Below are 21,015 nucleotides of genomic sequence, written 5' to 3' on the forward strand. Positions count from 1 at the left end.
AGTGAACGCTAAAACCCTTTCTCTTACTGAAATAACTTGCGCCTAATAGGATGGGCGATGTGCGCAGTCTTGCAGGAGTTCAGACCAAAATTAAGAGCATTGCAGACCCCAGAAAAATGAGACTGTTGGAAGGTATTGTCATTCTCCTTGTGATTGTCTTTTCTCTTGTTCTTGTCAAATTGATTTTCTATGCTTGGGTTTTTTTTTTTTCTTCATATTTTGTCCTGCATTTTATAAATCTTGAAAGAGGTTCAGAGTGTGGTGCTGTTTTTATTATTTGTCTTTCAATCTCACTGGAAACACTGCAATAATTTCTTGAAGTTGCAAATGTGAAAAATAACTGAACATTTTTGTAGGGTGAATAAAAAAAGAAACCATTTATTTAACATTGACTTTTTTCATTTATTTTTTAAACTGTTTCTTTATTAAACTGTTCTTGGCACACAAAGGGAAACGCCAATTATTTTAAGCTAATTTGTAGGACAGTGTCTTTATACAATATTTCCTAAAAGTGAAAGGTTTAACACTTACATGCAAATCGTGTCCCAAAAAAATCTTACAAGGGGGAGTTGAATAGTTCTCAGCCCAACCAACCAATATCCAGAAAAGGGTGTTATCTTATTTCATTAAGTGCCAATTTGCAGAAACAAAATTCTATGTTTTGACATTGTTTCCGATCATTGATTGAACCATATCCACATCCTTCTCTTCTTGGATGGGCTGAGAACTTTTCAGCACCCCCCTCATAGCAACATTCCAGAGCTGAGCTTGTGATGTCATAATGCCTCATTCCACCAATAAGAACCAGATTCATCAGTGATGTCACAGTGGCTTGATTGTCCTCTACTTGGCTCACTTTTATTACATACCAAGAGGTGCTGAACAGTTCTCAGCCCAACCTACCGACTTCCTAAATTCTCAGCATTATTTTGCCACTGTAGCTGAAGAGTGTTGTCTTAATTTGTTAGGTACCAGTTTGCAGAAACAAAATTCTATGTTTTGACATTGTTTCCGATCATTGAATGAACCATATCCACATCATTCGCTTCTTGGTTGGGCTGAGAACTTTTCAGCACCCACTCGTAGCAACATTCTAGAGCTGAGATTGTGATGTCATAATGCCTCATTCCATCAATAAGAACCAGATTCATCAGTGATGTCACAATGGCTTGATTGTTCTATACTTGGTTCACTTTTATTATATACAAAGGGGTGCTGAAAAGTTCTCAGCCCAACCCACCAACTTTCTAAATTATGAGCATTATTTTGCCACTAGCTGAAAAGAGGGGCATCTTATTTCGTTAAGTGCCAATTTGCAGAAACAAAATTCCATGTTTTGACATTGTTTCCGATCATTGATTGAACCCTAGCTACATCATTTTCTTCTTGGATGGGCTGAGAGCTTTTAACTACCCCTCATAGAATCCCAAAAGGTACAATTACCCAGGCACCATAACAAGAAGAAGGAAATCAAAATTTAAGCAGGCAAACAGCAGAAAAGAAAGATAAAAGACAGCATACAGCAAGAAGCAAAGTAGAGATTCTGTTAAAGGTCATATGAAATAAAAACATAACTCGGGCCTCCTGATTTCACTCTTTGCCCCTGGTGCACTTTAAACGTCTGAAAGAGAAGTGACAGGTTCTAGATGGCATCAGTTTGTGTTGAAAGGACATTTTAGCCTGTTAAGTGCTTCCCAATTTATATTCTCCAGTTTAGGAAGGATGTGTTGTCTTGCACTTTAGGGTGGAGAGTTCCTGAGACTGGTGTGTTCTATGCCTTCCGGTCCGGTCCACAGGCACTGCTGAGTAATCATGAGGCCAGCATCTTCTTTAACCCCAGCTAAAGTTGTCTCGCATAGCTGATGACTGTTCTTTCCATCCTAGACGTTCCTTATTTAGAAACATAGAAGATGACAGCAGAAAAGGGCTACAGCCCATCAAGTCTGCCCACTCTGCTTACCCACCCCCTGTCTATGCCCTAATGACCCAATTTCCTTATCTTGACCCTCGTAGGGATCCCACATGGGTATCCCATTTATTCTTAAAGTCTGGCGCGCTGTCTGCCTCGATCACCGGCACTGGAAGCTTGTTCCAATGATCAACCACTCTCTCTGTGAAGAAATACTTTCTGGTGTCTGCAGCAGCCACTCTCTCCTCCTCTCCCTATTGGCTAAGGCTCTTAACATTTGCATCTCCTCTTCCCATAGGCTAAGGCTCTTTACACCTGCATTGTGATGTCATAGAACTTTATGGTTATAGAAACATAGAAACATGATGGCAGATAAAGGCCAAATGACCAATCATAGAAACATAGAAGATGACGGCAGAAAAGGGCTACAGCCCATCAAGTCTGCCCACTCTGCTTACCCACCCCCTGTCTATGCCCTAATGACCCAATTTCCTTATTTTGACCCTCGTAGGGATCCCACATGGGTATCCCATTTATTCTTAAAGTCTGGCACGCTGTCTGCCTCGATCACCTGCACTGGAAGCTTGTTCCAATGATCAACCACTCTCTCTGTGAAGAAATACTTTCTGGTGTCGCCATGAAATTTTCCGCCCCTGAGTTTGAGCGGGTGCCCTCTTGTGGCCGAGGGTCCCTTGAGAAATAAAATATCATCTTCCACTTCGACAAGTCCCATGAGGTACTTAAATGTTTCGATCATGTCTCCCTTCTCCCTACGTTCCTCGAGAGTGTAGAGCTGCAATTTGTTCAGTCTCTCTTCATATGAGAGACCCTTGAGCCCCGAGATCATCCTGGTGGCCGTCCGCTGAACCGATTTAGGTTTCTGAAGTACAGTATTAGTAGGGTTACCATATGGCTCCAGAAAAAGGAGGACGGATTGAGTCATCCGGGTTTTGCTTCCATCGCTTTCAACAGAAGTAAAACCCAGATGTCTCAATTTGTCCCACTTACTTCTACTGAAAGCAATGGAAGTAAGACCCGGATGTCTTAATCCGTCCTCCTTTTTCTGGAGCCATATGGTAACTCAAGTATTAGAAAGTACAGTACTCCCCCCCAAAAAAAAAAAAATTTGCAGGGGTTCCGTTCCAGGAACTCCCGCGAATTTTGAAAAACCGCGAATACGGTTTTTAGGCAGGGGAGACAGGAGAGTGCAGCTGGAGAGGCCAGCCGGAGCGCCAGCAAGTGAAGGAAATCACTCGCTGTATGTTCCGACCGCCTCTTCCTGCTTTGACACGCAGCTCCTGATTGGTAAGGCCTGACTTTAGTACAGGAAGAGGCGGTCAGAGCATACAGCGAGTGATTTCCTTCACTCGCCGGTGCTCCAGCTGCCCTCTCCTGCCCGGTCATTCGTGGTTGGAAAATACCGCGAATGACTGGGACCCCGAATTCGCGGAGCAGCACTGTACGTAATATCCTCATGAAATTTATTTGGCTGGTTAAAAAGGCTAGAATTGCTCTAGTATCTTTACAGAAACCAATTGCAGCGGGTGGGGTAAATACCCCCAAGCTTTTATCATGAGGCAGGGTATGTATTGGATGCTTCCTGAAGTTTTTGTATACTTATTTCAAATTCAACACCAGTCAAACAATCCTCATAAGAAATAACATAAATTCTTAACGATCCTCAGAGGGTTCTAGAATGTCCCATAGGTTCTAATGATAATAATCTCCAGACCCAATCGTCATAGGATCAGTAATTTATGTATTGTTTATATTATATATTTTTTATATTTTTATCCTGAAGTTTTTGAGCATCTTCTGGACTGGCTTTACTTGGGATGGCAACTCCTGTCTCCATTGCGTTCGTGTCATGTTTTAAGTATCATGTTACCTAGGCTCTATAAGGACAATAGAATTTTAGTTTCCATGTGGCAAATATTAAAATTTATTAATAACCTAACACCTATTCTGATTCATCAATCCACGTGTCAGTCCTTATGGTTAAACTCCAAGATTCAAATTGGCGAATATAAAGTCATCTGGAAGCATTGGATGCAGGCAGGTATAAATTGCGCACATTAGATGATGTGATGTCAAATGGGAGGATGCATGAGTTTTTTTTTTTTTTTTTTGTATTATCATGTTTATTAGGCATAGCAAACCATGTACAACAGATCAAACAGTGGTACATAACCGGTAATGAGAATCACAATGAAAAGAAGCAGTTCAAATATACAGGAAAACATGGATAACAAGAATAGTGCCACATGGCTTAAACCAGCCCATTTTCTTCTGACGATAAAGTGCTTACAGAACAGCGAATCCCCAAACGATTCACCTAATGGATCTTCATACCAACATCCGTACACACTTTCATACCCCATTCACACACAACCATTCAGAAGAGGGTCCTGTCATAGACCGTCACATTGCCACCAGGACCATCACAGCTGTCAACCGAGAAGTACAGTAGAAATGGAAATATGTAACATAAACGGGTGAGTAAACATCAACCATCATCAACCAGCATTATAATATGCATAGAACAAGACTAAGGGCAGGTCAGGTCATTTCAGGGGTAAGGCACTAACAGGAGACGCTGCCATAGGGTGCAATAAGCAACCCACGAGGCCTGTGTTCTGGGGGTATATGTGTCCAGTTCAAATCTGGCGTGCGTCTTCATTCTAGCCAGCCATAGAGGGAAGGTAGGAGCTTCCGTTGTGGATCATCGCTGCAATACTAGCGATTTGCCTAGAAGAATAGCGTGCAGAATAAATTTCTGCACCGAGATGTCCAGGCCCTGTTGTGTTAAATCTTGTACATCCCCTAGTAGAAGCGCTGCAGAGTTCCAGGTAAAAGAACATTGGAGAACATGTTCAAGGCATCGGTGAATTAGGTCCCAGAACGTGAGAGCCGGACATTCGAAGAATGTATGAAGAAATGTACCCGGAGAGGATGCACAACGGACACAATTAGCGTCAGTCCACAAATGCATGTGTGCTCCACGTATTCTAGTTATGTACCCTCTGTGTAGTAACTTGAATTGAATTTCCTGTAAAGAAACTGCTTTCACCAACAAATAAATATTCTTGAAAAACATATGTAAATCTTGTACAGTGACAGTGCTTCCCAGTTCATGCGACCAGTCCCTGGCCAAGACCACCAGAGACAGCTCGGGTTGATGATCTCGACAGGCAGAATACCAGCGAGAAATAGAGTTCATGGAGGATGGAGTCTCTAGAAAAATGTCATCAAGGGACCCACTCTCCCATCGGCCATCATAGCGGGCAATCTGGGGGGTGATATAATGGTGGAGTTGTAAGTATGTATGAATGTGTCGCGAGGGTAGGCCCCAGGCTGTTTGTACCTGAAGAAAAGAGGGAAAACTCCCTCCCCCTAGATCTATAAGCGCCCCCACTGTAGTGTCCCGCACTCCCCGAGTGGATAGACCCCCCAATCGTGACATGCCAGGAGGGAATTCAGGATTGCGGAGTATGGAAAGGAAAGGGGAGAAATCGGGTGTTCGGATCTGTTGTTTTCGCCACCATACCCAGGCCTTTCGAAACGAGTTCAAAAGTGGCAGTAAGGGTAAGGACGAGGGGGAAGAATGAGTACTAGAACGCCCACCCGAGCATCCATGGATAAAGGAGGAAAAAGAGAAGGGTAGGCAACATGTGTCCAGAAGGTCCGTAGGGGAAGGAGACGAAGATGGATCCGGAGCTAGATGCGGGTGCATCCATCGAAGTAAGGCTGCCACATTATACGCGCGGATGTTGGGTAAGTTCAGGCCGCCATGTTGTTTTGCACGTAATAGTTTGGAAAGACTAATGCAGGGCGCCCTGTCTCGCCAGATAAATGATCGAATAGTGGCATTGTACGCACGTTCATCGGAGGACGACACCCAAGCAGGAATGGCTTGTATGGGGTATAAGATTTTGGGAAAAAGTATCATTTTGACCAGTGCGACTCTGCCCATTAGGGATAGAGGCAAAGCCTTCCATCTGTGACACAGGGTTTTGATTTTACCAATTGCAGTGGTGATATTAGCTGCGTACAGTCTTTTGGGGTCACAATACAACATGATACCCAGGTATTTAAGTTTCCCAGGGGCCACTCCTACTCCTAAGTTCTCCGTCCAGCGAGGTGTACCTGTCGCCCCAAGAAGGAGTGCCTCTGTCTTGTCAAAATTTATCTTGAGGCCCGAGAATCGTCCAAACAGTTGTATAAGAGACATGAGACGTGGCATGTTGGAGTCCGCATGGTTAATGTAAAGGAGCATGTCGTCTGCGAACAGACTGATGCGGAACTCTCGCGTCCCCACGCGGAGGCCCTCAAGGTGCGGGTCTTGCCGTATGCGCTGTGCTAGAGGTTCTAAGGATAGTAGGAAGAGAAGAGGAGATAGTGGGCAACCCTGACGTGTACCTCGGCCTAGCGGAAAGGGTGCCGATAACTCCCCGTTCACCAGAAGCTGCGAGGAAGGACGAGTGTATAGAGCCGTGATCCACCCCACAAAGTCGCCAGCGATGCCAAATCTCCCCAGGACCCAAAAAAGATGTTCCCATGAGACCATGTCAAAGGCCTTTTCAACGTCCAAGCTGGCAATAAGGGCCCGTGCCTCAGAGGAGTGAAAGGTCTGCAAGACCGTCACGACCTTCAAGAGGTTGAGAGAGGCATGTCGGCCAGGGACAAACCCGACCTGGTCTTCGTGTATCAGGTACGGTAGGAAAACATTCAACCGTTTCGCAAGTATGCTTCCCAAGATTTTAACATCCTGGTTGAGGAGTGATATCGGTCGATATGATCCCAATTGGTCCTGCGGGCGGCCCGGTTTGGGTAGGATAATAACATGCGCTCGGTTGTGTGTATCCCCAGGTGGGAGAGCGGATAAGAGTCCGGTATAGTAAGCTTGCAAGGCTGGGAGGACCGTAGGGGGCAACAACTTGTAAAACTCCGGCCCCATTCCATCAGGGCCTGGGGTTTTTGCAAGAGTGAGATTTCCAATAGCTATCTGGATCTCTTGCCCCGAAATAGGGGAATTCAGTGTGCGCTGTTGTTCCTCGGATAAAGATGGTAAGGAGAGGTGTGTGAAAAATTTCTCTCTTGCTTGGGGGTCGTCCGGCGATGCTGAGTAGAGATCCCTATAGAAACCGACAAATTTCTCCGCGATATCCCCGGGATCGGTGTGGAGTCGACCCGCCTTATCTTTAATACTGGTGATGACATGTCTAGCCTTTGGCGGTCTAACTAAGTTGGCTAGCATGCGTCCCGTTTTGTTACCCCAAGCATGTAACTTATATTTATAGAAATATATGCTTCGTTGAGCTCGCATATCAAGGAGGTGATTGATCTTATCCTTCAATTGTTTTAAAGAAGACCTGATTGAAGGGGTAAGATTAGATATGTGCACCCGACGCATCTCCTGAAGCTTGCGTGTGAGGGCAAGGAGCTCTCCCTCGCGGCGCTTTTTCAGAGCGGAGGAGTATGCCAATATGTGTCCGCGCATGACAGCCTTTGCGGCATCCCAGTAAACGACCGGTCCCACGTCCAGCACAGAATTGGTACAAAGGAAGTCCTCCCATTTTTTTGTGAGGAATTCATGGAAAGTTTTGTCTGTGTATAATTGTGGTGACATGCGCCAGATTCGTTCTCCAGAGGACCGCAAGAACTGGAGGGCGATGTGCAGTAGAGAGTGGTCAGATAGGGTCGGAGCAAGCATGGCAGCCGATGCAAATTTGGGGAACCAGAGTTCGGATACAAGGAAATGATCAAGTCGAGAGTATGACAGATGAGGATGGGAATAGAAAGAGTAGTCGCGCTCCTCGGGGTGGAGAGTTCTCTAAACATCTAACAATCCTAATTCCCTCATAAGATAATTCACACCCTTATCGAAGTGCGCTTTGGGGGCACGTTTCGCTGGTTGACAATCCAGCGCGGGGTTGGCGGTTATGTTGAAGTCTCCCCCTAGCACAATTAAGCTGGATATATGAGGAGTCAGAAGTGTGACCAAGTGTGAGAAGAAATCTGGAGAGTAGGTATTGGGAGCGTATACATTGCATAATACGATCTGCTGACCCCATAGGTCACCCACCAGCATAACATATCTCCCCTCGGGATCCGCCACCTGATGTTGCACAGTGAACGGTATTCTTTTGTGTATGAGAATGGCCACTCCCCGTTGTCTAGAGCTATAGGAGGCGAAGCTAATCTGTCCCACCCAATCCCGTTTCAACTTACGATGTTCGTCATCCAAGAGATGTGTTTCCTGGAGAAATGCAATGTCCGTGTGTTCCCTTTTGAGATATGCGAGAAGCTTGGTTCGTTTTATGGGAGAGTGGATCCCGTCTACATTAAGCGAAGATATTTTCAAAGAAGACATAGCATTACATAGGCATTATAAACAAAGCATTTAAATACAGAGAAAGTCATGGAGCAGGGGACGTCCCAGCCATATCCCCCCTCCACAGTGTATGACAGCCATATATATTTCATAGTATTAATGAACATCTGGTCCCGGTAGCAATAATCAACAATCCCACGCAGCACCCACTCAGACAATCTCATGCACACCCCCCATTCACTCCCCCCCCCACAAGCAGAACAGAACAGAACCCCCCTCCCCCCCGAACCATGTAACCTTCCTAAAGTGCCCACTGAAAGCGGGAGAAATCGAACAGTGAACAAAAAACAGCCCCGGGCCACGCCCCACATGCAGTACAAAATATGAACAAAATAGTGCCCTCTTGGTATAAACTTAAGCACAGTATAGCTTCATATCAGCGAAATGTAAAGAAAACAAAAAGGAAAATTGGCTTCAGAGGCATAACCAAGAGAAGGTCATATAAAGGAATAAAGCAAGGAAGGGCCAAACTTAGAAATTCAGATCGGTCGCCGTGCTGTCAGCGCACTAGTCATCTGTGTAGAAGCATGCTGGAACGTGCCGAGTTGCAAGTTCAGAATCCTCCACTGCCCTCTGTGTCCGACCCGCAGCAGCGGGATTCAAATGCCAGGGAACAAAGCAGAGACTACAGCCGTTGTTTGTGGAGGCTCAATGAGGATTGTTATCCGGAGGAAGTGGCGCAGGTAGTTGCAGGATAAACTTCTCCAAATCCCTCGGAGTCTCAAAGTAAAGGGCTTTGTTGTTATAAAACACCCTCGCCCGGGCAGGATAGAGAAGGGACACCCGAATATTGCGTCGATACAGTGTATTGCAATGGGGCGCCATCGCCTTCCGCCGAGATGAGATAAGGGGGGAGAAATCTTGGAATATCAGGATCTTTTTACCATCATAGAGAAAGTCTACCCCCTTACGGAAGTGAGCCAGTATCCGTTCCTTTATAGCAAAGTTGAGAAACCTGGCGAGAACTGGTCGCGGCCGCGTGTCGTCCGCCGCCCGTTGGCCCACATGGTGTGCTCGTTCTATCTGGACAAGTAGGCCCGGATCTGTATGTTCCAAGGTTTTCATTAGCCAGTCCTCTAACCCCTTGCGTAAATCCACTTCCCGGATTGTTGTAGGTAGCCCTATGAACCTCAGATTCTTTCTTCTCCCTCGGTTTTCGTGGTCATCCACGCGGTCCTGCAGGGATTTATTAGAGGTTTCCAGGGTTCGTATTCGTTCTTCAAAAGCAGCGGCCTGATCTTCCTGGCGTGCCACCCGATCCTCTACACGCTGCAATCGGCCTGCGTGGTTATCCAGGCTTTCTTTGATGTCTTCCATGAACGTGTGTATTTTGGCCAGCTTGTCCTCCATTACTAACGTCAAGGATCGGGTTAATTCTTGCACTGCAGCCTCTTGTAACGTAAACATAGGGATCTCGTGGGCGTCCGCCATTTTTGGCTCTTGCGGCTTCGCCTTGTCTCGTGTGCCCTGTTGCGGTTTTGAGGTCATCGCTCGCGCTGTGTACCCCGAAAAACCGTCAGCGCGATCAGCGATGTGAGGGGCGGTCAGAGGTCTTTTCGAGCACGGAGGAATGTTGATATATTGCAGGTAATGTGCGGGTTTAGTGCGGCGCGGCCCGGAGCCGTGGAGAGACACGTCCGCTCAAGCGCACGGCATCACGTGACCCCCCGGATGCATGAGTTTTTACGACTGCAACAATCTTTCGGTATTTCAAAGTCTCAAGCATTTAAATGGTTGCAATTGAAGCAGGCTATTCAGAAGGGGTTCCCTGAATGGCAGAATTTAAAGGATCAGTATAGTTTGCCGGGCCTATGCTTCCAGACAGATTTCCTAGGGCATCAGGCCGCCAAGTGGTATAAAATAATATCTGATTTTTTGAATAAAAAAAAACAAAAAACTAGTCTTAGGGACTTTTAGAGTATTAATAATAATAGTTTATTTTTACATACTGCCATACCCGGGAGTTCTAGGCGGTTCACATCAATCAATCATTATACATATAGTACAAATAGATATTTAAAATTGAAATCATCTAAAATTTCAGCAACGTTAAAAGCTTACAGTGGGAAGATATAAACAATTTAAAATGAGATAAAAATTATAAGTAAGTAATAAGATACATTAGGTTGACAGTCTATTGAATAATTGAGTTTTTATCTGTTTTCTAAAATCAAGATAAGAGGAAGCAGATTTCTGCGTCTCAATGGCCATGAATTTGGAATTGGAGGATGAGATGCACAGCGTTAGCATCTATAAGACAAACTTGGGGTTTTTTTTTTGTTACATAGATGTTTTTGGACCCCTGTTCATTTAGAGAAATTAGATAGTTCTAAGTCTAACAGATGCTGGCACTGTCATCTCGATGTAGGGACATTGGATCATCTACAGTACTATTGTCCCTTGATACTTAAATTCTGGAGATCCATTTGGGAGTCAAATTATTACGATATTGGAAGTCCCATTATCGCTGTCATATGATATAACATTGTTTGGAACGATATTATTCACCAAGAGACCAATCAAGGCAAACCAGAATAAATTGGTTCTCATCATGACAGGAGTCGCCATGCAGCTTATAATGAAAAGTTGGGATAACTTAAATTATAGTTTTTGGTGGGAGTCCTTATGCCAGATTTATAAGTTTGAAAATATTAATTCTTTACAGCTAGGACATCATAGCAAATTTAAGGAAGTTTGGGGCCCGTTAACAAAATATTGTAAGATCTGAATGTGAACTATTAACATTATTTCCCTTCGATTCGTGAAAGATTGTTATACACATCCAGGGGGGACAGGGGGAGGGTTAGGGCATTGGGGGGAGGGGTTAAATATCTTTATATTATTTGTTGGAATAGAATGCAGTAAGTAGATTATATTACTTGATTGATAATCTGATTGCACTATGTAATGGATTTCAATAATGAATAAAGAATTAAAAAATAGAAGAAACTACAGTACAAAACTAATTAGGGTCATGCTTGGATAAAAAGCATTAAGGAATCAATTTTGTATGATTTCATATCCCAAATTGTTAATTGCCCCTTTTTTCTTGATACTTTTCTTTTTTGTCCTACAGCTCCATGTCAGAAAGGAGAGGTGAGCCAGTCCTGGGTTTACCTACACTAGTTGTGGATTTTTAAGTTCCAGCTGTGCAAGGAATGGCAGGGTTATAAGTCCATAAGCACCAGAGATGCTAAGTTACCCAGTTCCAGGCTGGAGAGTTTGGGGCTGTCCTGGATTTCCTTCCATCCCACTCTGGTGCATTACAGAACTTGCAGCACTGATTTCAATGGGCAGGATCAGCCACTGAAAATTCCACAGTGCTTTAGGATGTATGTTCAAAACTGTTTCAAAATCTTCAGCCTGGAACTGGGGAATTTTAATTTATTTTTAATGTATTTATTAAAATTTCTATACCGTTCTCCCAGGGGAGCTCAGACCGGTTTACATTCAGTTGTCCCTGTCTGTCCCGGCAGGCTCACAATCTATGTAATGTACCTGGGGCAATGGGGGGATTAAGTGACTTGCCCAGGGTCACAAGGGGCAGCATGGGTTTTGAACCCACAACCTCAGAGTGCTGAGGCTGAAGCGTTAACCACTGCGCCACACTCTCTGAAACGTAATGAGGTTCAAACCCGGACCATCTCACCCAGACCTTTATATCACAGAGTTTATTCATCATACTGCCAGCAGGGACCCCCCCCCTAAACTTTGGGGGGTCACGCCAACCATGAGATCTAAATGTGATATCCAGCAAGGCCTCGAGCAAATAACGCTGCAGCCTCTCCGTGGGCCAGGTTCCACCTTCCAGTTCATTATTCAGTCCAAATGATGCGGAGAGAGTGAGTCACATTCTCCACTGCTGATGTCAGCAGTGTCTGAAGCTGGGCACCCACTAAACATATCACTTCCTTGTCTCCTAACAGCAAGCACACCACAGACAAGGAACACCATCGGAGTAAATGAAATACTTCCACTCTTATCCTGAAATTACAATGCAGATAGCGACTGGATCTTTAAACAGAAATCTTTCCCATAGAGCTCGTAGTATGATTCTTAATGTTTTATACTGAGGAATAAGAAACTTTCATTACTTCTTAACACTTTGTAATATGTGTCATCTTTCATTATGGGGGTAGGGAGGGAATTTGTTTGATGATAATAATAGTTGGAATTTCTTGAATTGTATATTTATATAATTAATTTATTACATTGTTATATTTTAAAAAGTTGGGGGGATGGGAAAGGTATAGGGGGTATTATGAATAGGTAATATAGAAAATATATTTTGGAGAAATGATAAAATTATTTATGTAATATTTGAGCTTTGAATTTAATTGCAATGAGCATATATTGTATAATTGTATATTTGATTGATTTCTTCAATCAAACATAAGGAGCTCCTCAGTGCATGGAGAGGATTTGGGGTGCACATGGTAAGTGTTAGACATAATGAAACCTTCTGTGCATACTGAGAAGTAAAACCAGCCAGCCTCCTCCCCCTTTCTGACTAGAGTAAAAGAAATGTACATATTTATTTCATAGATTTATAACCTGCTTATAAAGAACATACGTAATAAAGCTCTCTTATCAACTGTGGTTCGAAGAACGTTCATTAGAGTCAGCTTTTTAATTTCACTGGGCTCATTATTCAAAAGGTTTTAGCTGGGCAGGAGAGGCTCTTGCCCAGTTAAACCCCACTGAGCTGGCCATATAACAATATTCAGCAGCACTCCACTGATATTACCTGCGACATCCTAGGCCAGGGCTAGGCAATTCCGGTCCTCGAGAGCCGGAGCCAGGTCAGGTTTTCAGGATAGCCACAATAAATGTGCATATGAGAGATTTGTATCTCAAGGAGGCTGTGCATGCAAATCCATCTCATACATATTCATGGTGGAGATCTTGAAAAGCTGACCTGGCTCCGGCTCTCGAAGACCGGAACTGCCTACCCCTGACCTAGGCTAGTGTATCGCAAACTAGTGTGCCTCTTGAAATTTCAGGCGTGCCGCGAGACGCTGGGGAGAGGCGCTGGCTGACTGCCTACAGGACGTGCCTCTCACAGCGAGAGGCACATCCTGTAGTCAAGCAGCCGGTACCAGTGCCTCTCCTTCTCTCCACGCGTCTTCCCTTGCTGGCGCCGCCCATTGGTCTGGAGGGCCTTCGCACATGCGCCGACGTCGACGCGATGATGTCACGCATGCCTATGATGTCATCCCATCAACATCACGCACTTCCGGGATGCCTCGAGCCACGGTCGCTACGTTTAGTGTGCTGTGGCTCGACAGAGATTGGGGGACACCGCCCTAAGCGCTGTTCAGTTAGTACCAGGGGTGGGATTTAGCCAGCTAGCAGCGATATTCACTATTAAAGTTAGGACAACTCAAAGCCTGTCCTAATTTCATCTGATGATCTAACTGAGTACCTGCCTGAATATTGATGGTGCCCAGATAACCTCTAGGTTTATGTTTACTTAAGATTTGATCTACTGCTCCTGTATTTTACTGACCTAAGCGGTTTACAATGTATCAAACTAAAATGAAATTAGGGACTTGAGAAAAACGATCCTATCTGTCCCGAAGGTTCACAATCTAGCTAAAGTACCTGATTAAAATGGTATCATATCAAGCAGCCATATGGGGTAAAGACCTAGGAAAACTAATTGCGCACACAAACAACTATGAAGAATTCAGGAAACACCTAAAAACTTACCTATTCTTGAAATACCTAGGTAACGAACCGGAACATCAACCCCCCTCGTAACATCACCACATACCTGAACTTGCAAACTGTTAACCCCAACCCCTAATCACTAAATATGAACACTCTATTCAACTTACGGAACATTTCTACTTCTGTGTAAACAACTTGGCACTTCCTGGCCTTGCAACACACAAACTGACGTTAACATTATTAATGTTATCAGATGTACACTGCTATACTCTTTAATTCGTTGTACGAGATATTCACTGCTATACTCTTCAATTCGCTGTACGTAAAGTTTCTCTTTATTTTATTGTATTTACAGTTTCTTTTATTGTAAACCGCCTAGAAGTCGCAAGATTGTTGGCGGTATATAAGAATAAAGTTATTATTATTATTATTATTATTAATAAAATAAAAATATGTAATAACAACATATGATACATTTCCAAGATCAAAAAGCAAAGAAATAGAGAATAGAAATAATGAAAGAAGATAACGTGAGCCAAGTATAGGACAATCAAGCCATTGTAACATCACTGCTGAGGTTGGCTCTGAGGCATTATGACATCACAATCTCAGCTCTGGAATGTTGCTGTCATTGGGGTTCCGGAATCTTGATATTCTTTGAGAAGCTGGAATGTTGCTACTCCTTGGGTTTTGGCCAGGTACTAGGGACCTGGATTGGCCACCGTGAGAATGGGCTACTGGGCTTGATGGACCTTTGGTCTGGCCCAGTAAGGCTACTCTTATGTTTACGTTTATTTAAGATTTGATCTACTGCTCCTGCATTTTACTGACCTAAGCGGTTTACAATGTATCAAACTAAAATAAAATTGGGTACTTGAGAAAAACGACCCTATCTGTCCCGAAAGCTCAGTTAAGCTTCATATGGCTAAAAAAAACTCCACTTATGTGTCTTCAATCTGCCCACACAGGAGGAACCTCTATGGAGGAACCAGCAGCATGCAATAGTCACGAGTGCTTTCTGGGCATGAGTATTGCTATCAGAGGCAGGGCAGTCACAGTGGCTAGATTACAGACTCATTATTCTTGGATAATGGATTTTAATTCACCAATATTTCCGTACACTAACTACCTTCTCCTCTCTATAAAAACTCCATGAGTGTGAGTGATTTTTATTGCACTTCTCCCTCCGTATTTGCTGGGATAGGGGATTAACAGAACCGCAAAAAACGTAAATAACTTTTTCATATGTTATTCGGTGTTTTCTGTTACAAACCATCGTGAATAGGGTGAAACCGCGAATAACATGGCGGGAGACCTGGCCTGTTCCTGAAGGAGAGGCAAAACACGGTGAACAAAGTGCTGGGAATCAGCGATTTTTGCTGTAAACGCTTGGAATCAGCGATTTCTCTATGCAAGCTGATGTAATTTGGGGGGGGGGGGAGCCAGCAAGGTAAAAAACGTGAATTATCGAAACCGCGAATGTTGAAACCGTGAATACAGAGGGAGAAGTGAACGGCTACCACAGAAAACACACGCAGCCTTCTAGCACTGGTGATCCCTGGGGAAGCCCAGTACAAAGCCCTCTAGTACCTACTGACTGAGAATCAGTGATGTGCCGCTTGCAGAAATCAAAGCCCTCCATGTGCATTATAACCATCTGTTGGTTATTTCAAGCATAACTAGAGCCGTCTTTAAGTCCCCTGGAGCCCATCTGCTCTTCCCCAGGCACTTCCTTTTCGCAGCTCCAAGATGATTCCAGATGAAAAGCATGATCCGCTGCTTGCGACACGAAGCTCTCCCTGAAGTGCACTGTCTCCTCTTACCCTCACGAGCCCTAGAAACGCCAAAGTACCTGTGTACATGTGAACCGCTTTGAGTGTGGTTGTATAACTACAAAAAGGCGGTATACAAGTCCCAATCCCTTTGTAAAAAAACAAAAAAAAGTGAAAATAACCCTAAACATGCAAATTGTGTGTATGTGTTCCCCCCCCCTGCAAACTTTCTGAACAGAGGTTTCAGTGAACAGAAGGTCCGGTGATAATGGCTGAGGGACTGGTATGAGCTTCTTAGCTTACCAGGTTCTTTTAACCACACAGTTTATAAAGGAGAACCATAGAAACATGATGGCAAATAAAAGCCAAATGGCCCATCCAGTCTGCCCATCCACAGCATCCACTATCTCCTCCTCTCCCTATTGGCTAAGGCTCTTTACACCTGCATTGTGATGTCATAGAACTTTAGTAACATAGTAACATAGAAACATGATTGCAGATAAAGGCCAAATGGCCCATCCAGTCTGCCCATCCACACCTGCATTATGATGACATAAAGCTTTATGGTTATAGAAACATGATGGCAGGTAAAAGCCAAATGGCCCATCCAGTCTGCCCATCCGCAGCATCCACTATCTCCTCCTCTCCCTATTGGCTAAGGCTCTTTACACCTGCATTGTGATGTCATAGAACTTTAGTAACATAGTAACATAGAAACATGATGGCAGATAAAGGCCAAATGGCCCATCCAGTCTGACCATCCGCAGCATCCACTATCTCCTCCTCCTCTCCCTATTAGCTAAGACTCTTAACATTTGCATCTCCTCTTCCTATAGGCTAAAGCTCTTCACACCTGCATTGTGATGTCATAGAACTTTAGTAACATAGCAACATAGAAACATGATGGCAGATAAAAGCCAAATGGCCCATCCAGTCTGCCCATCTGCAACATCCACTATCTCCTCCTCTCCCTATTGGCTAAAGCTCTTTACACCTGCACTGTGATGTCATAGAAATTTAGTAACAGAAACATGATGGCAGGTAAAGGCCAAATGGCCCATCCAGTCTGCCCATCCAGAGCATCCACTATCTCCTCCTCTCCTTATTGGTTAAGGCTCTTTACACCTGCATTATGATGATATAAAACTTTATGGTTATAGAAACATGATGGCAAGTAAAAGCCAAATGGCCCATCCAGTCTGCCCATCCGCAGTGACCATTATCTCTTCCTCTCTCTAAGCGATCCCACATGCCTATCCCAGGCCTTCTTGAATTCAGACACAGTCTCTGTCTCCACCACCTCTTCCGGGAGACTGTTCCATGCATATACCACCCTTTCTGTAGATTACTCCGGAGCCTATCACCTCTTAACTTCATCCTTTGCCCTCTCATTCCAGAGCTTCCTTTCCAATGAAAGTGACTCGACTCATGCGCATTTACGCCACATAGGTATTTAAACGTCTCTATCATATCTCCCCTCTCCTGCCTGCTAGGAATGAATGGACACATCCTAACACTTATCTTTAAAGACCAGGATGGGGGTGGGGTCTTTTTTTTCCTGCAGTTTGTGGTTTTCTTGTGAGTACTGTGCTCCCAGATACCTACTCGTCAAACTCATGCTGGGTCTATAAAGAAACTCCTAGAACAGCTCAGGACTCCTCAGGTAGCTCATGGAAGTAGGATCACAGCTGGAAAGGAAACTAGCAATTCCTGAGGCTCAATAATTCTACACCTACCGATAAAATAACTTTTCTTTATGAATTTTATAGCAGGTGTCTCTAACTATGTAAGAAATAATTTTTTAAAAATAACTGGCAGTCAAACGATGGAATTGGTTCCTCCAATGCCAATAACTAGGAGGATCTTTCTGTAACCAATATTGCAAAATGCATTTATGACCAATCATACCAATCGTTTCATTTTATTTGAGGTTTGGGAGGTTCGTAAATTTCCTAGACGAACTCGTCTCTTTTGGAAAATTTGGGACCCCTATATTCAAAATCTTTCCTCTAGAGCACTGTTCTTCAACCGCTGGTCCGCGGACCAGTGCTGGTCAACAGGAAATTTCTGCTGGTCCGCGCAGGGCCGGCAAGATTAAAATGACCATAGGTCCTGTGCTCAGGGACAACAGGACAGGCGATCATTTCCTGTCCCTCCCTCCTTCCTTTCCCCAGGTCCCCTTCTCTTACCGCCCTGCCGCTACTGCTAAAGCCGACAGGAAGTCTTCTTTCCGACGTCAATTCTGATTTCGGAGAGGACGTTCTGGGCCAGCCAATTGCTGCCTGGCAGGCCCAGAACGTCCTCTCCGATGTCAGAATTGACATCGGAAAGAAGACTTCCTGTCGGCTTTAGCAGCAGTGGCAGGGTGGTAAGAGTAGGGGAAAGGAAGGAGGGAGGCTTTTTTTTTTGCGGGGCAGGGAGGGAAGGTGGTAGGTAGGCAAGCAGGCTGGCTTTGGACAGGGAGGGAGAGAGGTAGACAGGCAGGCAGGCTGGCTTTGGGGGTGGGGGTGGGACAAAGTGTGGAAGGCAGTGAGAGGGACATGGGAAGGAGGCACTGGGGGCACTAAAGACTGGAAGGGGCACTAAGGACATGGGAAGGAGGCACTGGGGGCACTAAGGACATAGGAAGGAAAGAGGGAGGAAATAGAAAGGGGCAATTCTTGGGCCTGAGTGCAGAAAGAAAGAAATGAAAGAAAGGATACACAGACAGAAGGAAACGCAACCAGAGACTCATGAAATCACCAAACAGCAAAGGTATGAAAAATGATTTTATTTTCAATTTAGTGATCAAAACGTGTCAGTTTTGAGAATTTATATCTGCTGTTTATATTTTGCACTATATTTGTCTATTTTTCTATAGTTAGAGGTGACCGAGCTCACGGAGATTGGGGCGGAAACGGGGTTTTTAAATTCTAGTCCTAGTATTTTGCCGGTCCACAAAATAATTATTTTATTTCTGCCGGTCCACGGGTGTAAAAAGGTTGAAAAACACTGCTCTAGAGCACGACGTACAATTCTTAATGTTTTATACTGAAGTTTTGGAAACATTCATTGCATTTCAACATCTGGTAATTTGTCACCTTCCATTCTGGAGGACGGGAGGGAATAGGAGGGATGATAGTAATATGTATGGAAATGATTGAATTGCATATTAGTTATTTCCTTCATTACAGTGTTATAATTGAAATAAAAATAATGGGGGGAAGGGGAGGGGGAAAAGGGGAAGGGGTAGGGGAGGAAGGGAACAGGGGGAGTGTATGGAGGTATGAAATATTTTGGAGGAATGATGGACATATGTATGAAAAATTAGTATTGTGAATATAATTGTAATGAATATCTTATTGTATTAAATTATTGTACATTTATTTGATTCCTTCAATAAATAAATTAAAAATAACTGCCGGTCAAATTGTTTAACCTTCGCTTCTTCAATTAAAACTTAGGACGATTCATCATTCTAACCCCCTCCTTTACGAAAGCGTAGCGTGAGTTTTAGCGCCGGCACGATGCTCATAGAATTCCTATGAGCGTCGGAGCAGTTACTGCCGCTGCCGGCGATAAAACCCGCGCTGCGCGTTCGTGAAGGAGGAGGTAAGTTTATTTTATCATTAGCATCTTGAAGCCATCAGAAGCAGCTGGATTTCAACAATCTTAAGATAAGTGTCCTCTCTTAAAATACAGAGCTATAGTCAATAAAATCAAATAAAGTGGCGTATGATATATGATTAAATGTTAATGTGCAAGTGGAGCCGATGAAGAATCTTGCGGGCAAATGAATTATATCGGGTAAAACTTTTCCTGTTATCCGGCCACTTCTGATGGCTTCAAGATGCTAATGATAAAAACTTAGTATGATGAATTGTCCTAAGTTTTAATTGAAGGAGCAAATGTTATAAGAATATGGTTCCATAACGAAACTGCGCGGGACTTCTGTCCGCCGCCTAAAAACTGTTCCTGTTATCGCTGTGAGTGAGGGGTTTGGGGGGGGGAACCCCTTATTAACTCAAAACAAGCCCCACACGGACAAACGATACACACACCCAGCAACACTACAAGGCCTTAAACATACAACCAACAGCATTCACACTAGAGAATGACACGGTGACAAAATTCATCACCGTTCCCGTCCCCGCGGATAACCGCGGGAAATAATCCCATGCCATTTTCTAGTCCTCTACACCAGCATTCTTCAAAGCAAAGCTTGCGGGTCACTGGTTGTGGCCATTCATACTCTGATTCTTATGGGAGCCAAGGATAATGAAGCCATTGTGACATCACTGATGTGATTGGCTCTTAGGCACTGGTGGAATGAGGCATTATGACATCACAATATCTGCTCTGGATACCAGAGACTGTCATTCTGTAGTGTCTGTTTCAACCTCAGTCCTTCTACACCGGCATTCTTCAAAGCAAAGCTTGCGGGTCAGTGGTTGTGGCCATTTATATTCTGATTCTTATGGGAGCCAAGGATAATGAAGCCATTGTGACATCACTGATGTGATTGGCTCTTAGGCACTGGTGGAAGGAGGCATTATGACATCACAATATCTGCTCTGGATACCAGAGACTGTCATTCTGTAGTGTCTGTTTCAACCTCAGTCCTTCTACACCAGCATTCTTCAAAGCAAAGCTTGCGGGTCAGTGGTTGTGGCCATTCATGCTCTGATTCTTATGTGAGCCAAGGATAATGAAGCCATTGTGACATCACTGATGTGATTGGCTCTTAGGCACTGGTGGAATGAGGCATTATGACATCACAATATCTGCTCTGGATACCAGAGACTGTCATTCTGTAGTGTCTGTTTCAACCTCAGTCCTTCTACACCAGCATTCTTCAAAGCAAAGCTTGAGGGTCAGTGGTTGTGGCCATTCATACTCTGATTCTTCCCTCTCTCCTTAAAGAATGACATGAAGTTGGTTTCCCGCGGTTATCCGCGGGGACGGGAACGGTGATGAATTTTGTCACCGTGTCATTCTCTAATTTCACACTCCCCAAAGCAAAAGGAAAAAAGTAAAAGAAAAGAAGTGGAGAAAAAGGCCTCCGTTCAGCTTCATTTGGCCAAAAAAACTCCACTCCTACAAAAGCTGTTAATCTGTTTATGTGTAAATGCTGAAAAATAGTCCAAAAACAAGGCAACTAAAGTAGCCTGCCAGGTGGTATCAAACAGCACGCCTATTACAGATGAAAATCCGTGGGTGAATGTAACAAAAGGCAGTAGAGTCCAGCTCATAACATCCACAGCAAAAGCAAGAAAAAATAACTTAGC

Source organism: Geotrypetes seraphini, chromosome 4, assembly GCF_902459505.1.
Source record: "Geotrypetes seraphini chromosome 4, aGeoSer1.1, whole genome shotgun sequence".
Classification (NCBI taxonomy): domain Eukaryota; kingdom Metazoa; phylum Chordata; class Amphibia; order Gymnophiona; family Dermophiidae; genus Geotrypetes; species Geotrypetes seraphini.